General features: G+C 45.3%; 1 protein-coding gene across 1 annotated transcript in view; it reads right to left on the reverse strand.

The window, feature by feature from the left end:
• The window catches only part of LOC100740501 (toll-like receptor 6), a 48,184-nt gene that overhangs the window by 30,083 nt on the left and 7,825 nt on the right, over window positions 1-10,276 (reverse strand). The gene's annotated exons all lie outside the window — the stretch shown is intronic.

Genomic DNA, 10,276 nt, shown 5'->3' on the forward strand with positions numbered 1-10,276 from the left:
CGGTCAGTCGATCGACGAAAAATTGTGGCGTTCTGGAAGATGCTTAAACGATAGCCAGGTAATCTAATTTTCCAATTTATAAATGGGAGCGAACGAACGTTTCTGGTCGCACTGATGTCGATAATTTCACCGTAACGAACATTTATTTGCACGATAGGTTAAATATTTGCGTCGATTTATACACGAAATTATCGAACTACCTTGATGAACAACACACACATACACACGTACACGTAGGTACACACAGGACGAGAAAAGGGGAGGACAGGTGGGTGAGATACGTGTATCCGTGTATCCGCTTATTAATTAAAGCGCCGCCGCCGAATAGTTTCTCCGTTTCATTCAGAAGTCGTGTAAACAAAGAACAAGTTGGATAAAGAGAATCAGAGAAAGAGGGAAGTTCTCTCGGTTGCGAGACGCCGCGGCAACCATCTACAATCTCCTTTTCATTTCGTCCTTCCTACCCTTTTTCCCCGAGACCTTACGCTATTAAAGAAAGGAGATGGAAAGACGGGGGAATTTCGGATTACTAGCGACTGCGAACTCGCCATGAAAAAATCAATCGAAAGTTTCACCTTTTCTCGCTTTCGCCCAGATCTGTTGGCGCCAGCCAATGAAGCCTTTTTAAATTTGTACTTAGCTATTCCCTCCTGGGGACGTGTCGGAACTATCGAAGCGGCGTATAATCGATTTCAACGGGTCGCGCGATATTTTCTCCTCGCCTGATCGGCCTCGACGAGCTAAAGGATACCCGTTGCTCGACTTCTCGGTCTCGCCCCTTCTGTAAAAAACCTATCTCTCTCGTCTTACCAAGCTACGAAGTCGATGACGACTATTGCGCAATGGATCGGACTGGGAACCCTGACGAAATCAACGAATACGATAATCGAAGAGTCTTCTATTTGGTGATCCAGCTGGGCGGAGAGGGGGGATACTTTTAATGAGCCGTCCCACGGATAAACCGTTGGCTCTGGTAAAAACAATTAACACGAAGGCGTGACGAATCACAGCCGTAAATTATCGATTTCTCGCGGCGTTGATTCAGCCCCTTTTCATTGAATTACAGCCGGCTGTTCCGTTTCTCCTCGCGACTCCTCCGTACGATCGAACTCTCCCTCTTCGCGCGTGTTCGTATTTCAACGTGTGTGTTTGCTGAATAAATTAACGGCGCGGCAGAAAAGGATGGGGACAGGAGAAAGGGCCGAATGTCGTTCCTTTTTTCACGAGATGTCGAAGATTCGGGGCACACCGGGATCGATTGTCACGAAGATTCCTATAGTCATGGGCCATAAACAAGGGATTATTACACGGAAAATAGAGGGAGGGGAAAGGAGGAAGGAAGAAAAAAGAGAGGAAGAATGGACGAAAAGGGTCTAATGGTACAGAGACACGCACGTGGAACCCGTCGAATTGGAACGAACGGAACGAAAATTACACGGTAGATTTAATAAAGCGAGGATCATACGGGGATCCACGCGTAATTTGGTGCGCGGCCTCAAAGTCTCTAATGACGGCCACCAGCCTCTACCGAAGCCAGTCTCGTTTGGATTTTTCACCTCCGCCTTTAGCGTCGTTCTCTCGTCGAACACTGTTTTCTGTTCCCGAGAAATCCCTTTTCTACGTATTAATTTGCATCGAGGAACATCCGCTACAACTCTGCGCCATCTTCTTCCTCTTTTCTTATTTGATTACACGTACCCGTAAATTATCGAACGGTCCGCGTACCGTTTTCCTATTGAAGTTTCCATTGTTCGATAGATCGCAGAGATAAAAGCCGAGAATATCGATAAGCTATACATGGAACTACGTGCAGAGTAGAAATTTTCTTGTGTATCGTATTTGACGCGATTTTATTGTATTGATCGTAGAAATTAATTTGACGTCCTTTCTTTTTTTTTTCTCTTCTGATAAACTCATTATTATCCTAATTTATTCAAACAACAGCTAATTGTTTCTTGGATCACTGCAAGTACCCCACAACTGTTTGGATTCTCCGTTTAAAATGCACCTGTAATTGATTCCACGCGACGGCACCGAATTAATTCCTACACGTGATGGAAACAGAAGTTGTTGTTTATGTAAGTGGAACAACAATTCGATTTAATTTAACGAAACCATTCTGATCGGTTGATCGTGTTCCGATATTAAATGCACGTAACGACAACTAGAGTTGGAAAACAAAGCGGGCGAAGCTTTTGTGCTTGGCTAATGATTACACGCGTTCTCGCGCATTGTTAAACGCTAATGCATTTAACGTTTACCATCGTAAGAAAACGAATGCCAGCTGTGCTTGAAGTTCTTGTTTACCTTTACACGGGTGAAATTCCGATTGCGCGAACGTGCCGTTTAATAAAATCGTACCGGGTATGAAATTCTCGTAATTCCGGGCGTGCACACGGCAGATTACAAAAATTACGGTGCATAAATACGGAAAATGATACACAAAGTGGTATAATCGACGGTGAAATTCGCCGAGAAAAATTGGTATTAATTTTAATTGGAAACGCTCGAGCTATTACAGGAATGATTGAATCCGACTGCTTGAAAAATCAATTGCCAATTTAAGACACTTAGGTAGACTCTGAATATTTATGCAATTTCATATTTTTATGAACGTAATGTAAACGACGATTTCTTTCGTCTATTAATTCCAAGATACATATAATTGTAAGGTATGAAATATTTTATCTCAAATATTTTACATATCTTTCGCGTAGAATACGCGTCCTCTTCATTTTTGCAGCTTTAAATTCTCCCACGTGCATAAACACTCGCAGTCTAATTATAATACAATTAGGATATACACACATATTTCTTTTACGAGTCTAAGCTTGGAAAATGCATCGTGGCAGCTATTAAAAGTACATTTAGCATTTGAAGAAGCTTATACAAATGTTGAAATCGTTTAAGAGAATGATAATTGAGGATTTAAGAGAAAGATGAGAGCGACTATGAATATCACGTTAACATTTCTCGCACACAGCGCAAGGATCCTGTTTGAAAGAAACTACGAATTTAAGAGAAAGACGAGAACCACTATGAATATCGCGTTAACGTTTCTCATACACAACGCGAGACTAGTGTTTGAAAGAAACTATGTACGAAAGAGACGCGCAGCACCCCTTTCTATCGTCACGTTCGGCAGGTTCTCTTAAAGTAAAAAATTTGTACCTCTCAAAGGGAGAAAGTTCACGAATATCTCCAATTCCTATCTCGGACAGTTTGCCTGCCTGCGTTCGCATTCGATATTCCCGTCGCACGTCTCGTTACGCCGACATTGTTATCGTGAAAACGAGGATGTTATGATAGGCAGACGCGGCCCGTTTTGCGGATTCTCGGAGAAGAAAGGAGCACAAAACGCAAAAGACCGAGGGAGGGAGGTATAGAAACGAAGGAAAGATGACAGGGCGCGGGAGAAAGAGAAAAGAGAGGTACGCACAGAGAAGACACGAGACAAGATGCTGCCTCGCCGACTGTATTCGATCCTCTCACGGTTATCATCCCCTGAATGGACGAGGGAGGCAGAGAAATTGTAGCGCGGCGGTTTGCTCTTTTAAAACGGGCCAGGCCTGAACTGACACTTCGATGACAGGTAGAGTGCCGGCAATTGAAATAACAAGGGAACGCTAAGGAGGAAGCGCTGCTTGAAAACGAAGGGAACGTGGCTGGCTGGCTGGCTGCTTGCTTGCCTGAATTCCGAAAAGTTTGTTTGAAAGGAATCCGCCGCGATGCTTCGTGGCATTCGTCTTCCGTCCTAGATCCGACGAATTGCAAAGCGGCCAGAAAAATTGTCCTTTTCAAACTCGTCGCCGAGCGTAACAATGGTGAGCCGCAGTCGGCGGGCTCGACGACGCGTTCCCGTTCTTCTCGGCCCTCATCCCCCTCGGATATTATCGTTCCTTCCGTATGAATTAAACGGTCGGGCTCGGCGAAAGCTCGTAAATAATTCACGACCGCGCAGACCAACGTCGATACTCGCTACCTTCCTTCGAGACGTTCTGCTGGAAAATCTCGAACAGATACCATTTTCTTTTCCCGCGATTTGGCCTTGCTTAAATCTCCGATATACAATATCTGTGCTGGAATCTTTTTCTTCCAAGTACGGATTTAACTATGATCGTGATAGAAGAAGGGAAGTGAAGGAATGATACGTTAACGGTGAGATATTATGTTCGATTTTATGATCACAAAATTTGGACGGTCCTCTATGCTGATCCAGGTAGAAATTGAACAGTGGGGCCAGGTTCACGGCGAAAAAATTGCCATTTACCCTCTGGATCGCGTTCCGCACTCCTGTCGCGTCTGTCAATCTCACGAACGCCGCGCCGCTTGCACGCCAGCATTTACCGCGTCCATTAATCAGGCACAAAGGAAAAATCGGCGAACAGCGTCGCTCAAAAACGAGAAAGTAATTAACGCCAAGGGCGGCACGGGGTGAACTGCAAAATCATCGGACGGCAATAGTGAACAAGAGAGAGAGGGAGAGAGAGAGAGAGTGAAATGTAGGGAGGAGACCCTAGTCCGAAATCCTGAAAACCCTACAACAAAAGCTACCAGTCACGGGATCTGGACCTGGACCCGACTGTCCAAAAATTTCTCCCCCCATTAAACGCATTCACTGCGTTCCCCTGGCTGTCGCGCGTGTTCGATTACAATGTAACACCGTAACGAATTTGACGCTGGTACCGCGCATAATTGGCTTCGATCCTCTCCTTTACACGACTGCCTCTCTCCCACCTCTCTAACTGGCGTTTTCAAACCCGGCCGGTTTTATATCGTCGCTGAAAATATTCTATGGAAAGGCATAATCTCTTGCAGTCAGGACCGATCATGAATCCAGTTTCCCAGTCAATATCGTTAAATCGGCCATATGTATCGTGCCTTAAGTCTAGTCACGTCCACGTTTCTCTCTGATAAATTGATCGCGTTTCGGAATTCGCCATGCTGTCGCAGCTGTTAACGGGGCCAGCCTAATTTCAGAGGGGTTGCTACCCTTTCCAGGGAACAGATTTTCGCGAGATCGTCTGACGTTTGAAATATAATAGGATTAACCACGTTGGTTGATCTCACGTTACTTAACTTTGCTAATAAAAGAGAATTAGGTTTTGTTCTCTTTTTAATTGAGTAACAGTGGGACGAGTACTGTCAGCAGCATCTGTTCAGACGTGATTAAAATCTTCAACAATTATGTCGACCCGTCGCATCGAATCGAGAAACATGCTCGAACACGCGAAAGATTAAAATTGGGAAATCTTGGTTTCTCGTACACGTTACGGTACATCTTAACTTTCGACCCAACAGGAATTTCAATGGAAATTACATCGGAGAATTCGCGACGAATTCGTTAAGCAAGCAACTCGCCGGAAAGAGAACGTAATAACCTAGGTAACCTCAAGGGAACGTAATATTCCGGCAGGCAGGTTGGCGGAAACTGGATCGACAAGGTGCACGCAGCCGTGCAACGATAACTTTCTGTATCAGCCGAAACGTAGCCGGACGCGGTTAATTCGAAACGGCGGCGCGTGGAAAATTATTCTCGCGGCGGCGCGCAGAAAATTATTCTCGCCGCGGCCGCACCGGTCTGCGAGAATGTTTTCGTTTCATAAATAAAACGGGGCGCCGCGTATCTGACTGTGGGGTGGATGATAGTACGTCCCGAGTTTACACTCATAACATCTGAAAGTTTGCACCAGTGGCCATGTTAAGGTCAGTCTGTTATTTCCGGTGGCCGCGTTGCTCGTGCGCGCACTTCCGTTCTTCACCGCCTTCTCTCCCTTTCTCCTGTAACCGTTCAAATAAACTCGTGTGTCGACGTTTCGACCGTGAGCCAGCGCGTAGCTCACCGTGTCGATACGGCGTGGTTTTCTGAAAAGTTCGCAAGAAACATTTTGGGGAACGATATTCGAGGACGGAACGGTCCGGAAGGATACGAAATCAGCCATTAGATCCGTGCGGGCGTTTTAACGCAGAACGTATCGATTTGTACGCCGCCATGAATCCGCTGAAAATTCCTGTTCCCTTCTCTGGTGAGTCATATCCGATTCTTTACATTAACCGAACAAGAAGCGAGGGGAAAAGCGCAGTAAAATGGGGATCCGCTAAGGGGGTGGTTTGTAAGGATAACAGGGGCATGAGGCACAGAGAGAGAAAAAAAAGTAATCAACGTAACCATATTTTACGGAAGCTGCGTATATGCAGCACCGTATTACGCTGGTCATGATAAAAATACCACGTGGTCGAGGGCGGACCGTGAAAAATTTCGCTGAAAAAAAGGTCTAATATAATATTTTTCCCGCATGGCAATGAGCGTCGTTGTAATTTCCATGCGACGTTTCCGTTTCGATGATTAAAAAAGCCCTGACCGAAGGAAAACGAGTTCAGACAGCTGGGAACGAACAAATTGTGGAAAAACGAGCGACCGCGCAAGGGATAGCTGAAGAGATACATCGAACGCGTGGGGAGGCAATAAAAAGTAACATTTTGATGGCAATTGCCTTAAAATATTCAGGCAACGTTGCGGGCCAGTTTTATAGCTTCCTCGATAAGATACCAAAGATTTAAAAGGTTCCAACATCACAATTAAATTATTCGTAACGACATTGGCTTCGAGCGGGTATAATGGTGGGAGTAGGGAAATACAAAACGCCAACAATCACGAACCGGTTCACATACATTCTACGTAATAGTCATTTATATCGTTTCAATACGTTTTATTTGCTCTAATCTTTCTTTTCTTTGGCTATCCTATTAACGGACACTGAACGAACAGAAATGACACTCTGTTAAACATTTACAATTTTGTGCAACTTTACGCCAAAGTGCAATATCAAGAGCCATTAAGCCAGTGTAGCCTCGATCTTCCCGCCATTGCTCTTGAATTTTATAAAATTTATTACAAAAAGGTAGAGTAACGAAGAAAAGACATGCGATCGCGTGAGACTTTCGAGAGGACGCGAACAGCCCGCGTTAACCTTGTTCCATCCTAGTTGAAAGCGCGCGTAAGAGCCTGTATACAAAGACGGACCGCCGAATGGAAGGAGCTGAAGCCAATAAAAAAAAAAGAGGAAGCGTTGAGCGAAGAAAGAAGTTCGATAAGATAAAAAGCAGCACGAAGCGCGTATTAAAAGTGGAAGTAGCTCTTAAGTAAGACGCAAGAAGCACTCTGATGACGAAGTTAGCCGGTGTATACCCGAGACTCGGGATGGAAATCGTCGAGCGCTAAAGCGAAGAGATGCTTTCCAAATTGACCAAACACGCTGCGAGATAAGTCTGTTAACGACTTCTCTAAGAGAGGAGTGGCAGAGAGTGGGGCCGGCTGTGCACGGAACTCGAAGAAAAAACTACGAGATGCGTATGGACCGGGTCTAAAAGCGCCATAAAAATTCTGAGCTCTTCAAATATTGCACAGAGATGCAGGTGCACTCTGGATACGATGGCGTGTCCGATAAGATTAGTACGATTTTCGAGAAAGTAGCGAAGTTATGAAATAACGTGTTCTATTGCGTGCTATCATATCACCTTACTGGAATCGCGCGGTATCTCGTCGATAGGAGATTTTCGATATTTACAGAGCAAAAGCATTGCATTGGAGAGATCCGGTAGAAACACTGACCTTTTCGTTAATGAGGAACGCGCGAAACGAGAGTGGATAATGAGTAGGAGGGAAGAGCAAATATTGACGTTTACACCATTTCCACGTGTATTTTTTAATAAAATTCCCGACGGGCCGTTTTGTAGAGGACGATGACCCCTCGCACGCTCGGCGTAATTGCAATTTTAAACAGATTTATTATATCGGGAACGAATTTTCCTCCCTGTTATATTTGTTCATATATTATGGAGAGTGGATAGTAGATTTTAGTTGAAAATCGCTTGCAAACGGATTAAAGAAAATTACCGACGGTGTTCTTAGATTAAATGTTTTTAATCCCATCGATTTACAGGCTGTATTTATTTTTTAATGAAACTAAATTGACACTTTTGTTTCGGAAATTTCCACCGAAAATTTCATAACGATCGTTTCCTTCATAGTACGGTCGGCCATTCAGCGAATCGCATCGTTTCTACCTTTAACTATTCACCAGTGGAAATCACACTCGGGATCGTCGCTCGTTATTCTCTCATTCATTCCAGCGGTGCGATTCATTTCGCGGCGTAATGCGGCGAGGGTTGGCCGAGAGTGCTACGAGACGGCCACCGTCGAAAAGGAAGCGGATATCTGGGCACGTTTTCCCAATCTCCCTCCCGGTTGGAACGTCAAGAGCGGCTCGGAGTGGTTCACGCCTATATAAAGAGGGAGCGAGAGAGAGAGAGAGAGAGAGAGAGAGAGTAAGAACGCAGGGGAAATGGCACGAAAGCAGGAAAACGAGGAAGCTGGAGAAACAGAGACGGAGGAGGGATTTTGAAGGAACACCAGCGGCTTATTTGACTCGTTTCATTCGCGAAGTATATATCTCGAGTTACATTTATGCCTGTGGAAAGAACGGCTTTCGAAAGGATTCGCAGAAAAGGAGCGCACAATGCCAACGAGGCGAAAGGATAAAAGCAAACTGCGCTACCTTTATAAGCTGCGGTGACCTGGTGGCCCCGTAAAACACCGAACTGACAATGAGAGGCCACCGAGGATCGACTGGAGCTGCCACTAGTTTCGCTGCGAAGTGCATTTCAGCCGGTGGACAGCTGATAATGCCAATGGCGACTGATACGCCAATCTGAGAATGTAATAGCACGGTTGTCGATATGCGGTTACGTCAAGCCGATCCATCCTTCCTGTTCTCGCGATCCTGACCTGGAAATGGCTGACCAGGGAATAACGCGACAGATAGTTTGTCGTTTCGAGCGCTTCGTCGCGCCGGGGCGAGAAATCGTATCGCGTCGTTTCATTATCACCGATCGATGGCGCACGATCCCTGAGACTTTTCTCGATATTTTTGCGATCGAAAATTATGCTCGCGAACGGTTTTTATCGATGTGGACAGATGCAGAGAGCGCGTCGGAATATCCTCTCTTTGTTATGTAAATGCATCGCGAGTTAATAGATTTATAGAAATTTATGAGGGGCTTAAGCGTGATCTACAGCGGCTTCGAACCCGATGAGCCTGGAACAGGATAACAGTGCTCTGTATGTTTGCTTTTCTTTTTGTCCTTCTCCCATGGTCCTTCCTCCCTCTTACTTTCGTCTATTTTTGCTTTCAAGGGAAAGACATTTTCTAACGCTTCCGGACAGTATCTGGAGATGGAAAATTTTCAGGTAACGATGCTGTTCTTCCGATGTGCGTGTAATTAAACCGGGTGGCGGTATTCCGTCTCGCGTACCACGGATCGTAAAGCTTATCGTGCAATTTGCGTAATGTGCGTAGAAAAGCCTAACGAGTAAGAGGCATAGTAGTGTGCGGTTTCTTTCAATTAATTCCGATGCGGTGGCCACTGACGGTCGCCGACTAAATAAATAATCGTGCATTAAACGCAGTCTTCTTAGGAAAAGAAAGAGAGAGAGAGAGAGAGAGAGTAATAAAGGAGGAGAGATTCTAGAGAATAAAGACCAAAGGAGAAGCAAGATCCGACCGGGAATTAATTAAAAGAGAAACAACCGTTTTCTTTTTTTTCTCAACTTCCTCGTTTATTGCATTCACAGTCACCACGCAGTCTTTAACTTAACTCGTTTCACTGTCTACCCGACTTCTTAAATTAGATACAGATTATCCTCTTGTCAAGATAGATCCAAACTTTGATTATTTACAAAATTCAGAAGAAGGCTGTTTAGCCGCGACATGACGCTGACAAAGTCGCAGACTTTACCATCCCCGTTGCGTCATTTTGAAAATCCGTACCGAAACGACCACCCACCGTCAAGGGAAGGGTGTGTCGAGAAAAAAAGAAACCAACGAATCAACCACCGGTACAAATCCTCTTTTAATTTCTAACGTCCCTTCAGGGCCAGGGAAAACGCAAGGCCGGTGGTAATCCCATTTGTCTTCCAGATTCGGTCCAGCCGTTGTCAGGTACAAATGTAAAGGGCGACGAACAGGTACGCGCGATCGTAGATTTCTACCTGTTCCGATGGGCGGACGCCTTGAGACAGCCCCCGTGTGTTCTCTTTTCCTTTTCCGTTCGACAGCGCGTTCGGCTCCGGGGATTACTGGCAGATTTTTGTTCCCCGGATGAGAGTTTGCTACGCGAACGAAAACGGCCGCCGGGCTCCACGCAATTAGGAGGCGGGACACGTATTTCGAGAGCCGTACGATCGACGGCGAAAAAGCATTTTTCACCGGCGATC

This window comes from Bombus impatiens, unplaced genomic scaffold (genome assembly GCF_000188095.3).
Source record: "Bombus impatiens unplaced genomic scaffold, BIMP_2.2 scf_0317, whole genome shotgun sequence".
NCBI classification, from domain to species: Eukaryota; Metazoa; Arthropoda; class Insecta; order Hymenoptera; family Apidae; genus Bombus; species Bombus impatiens.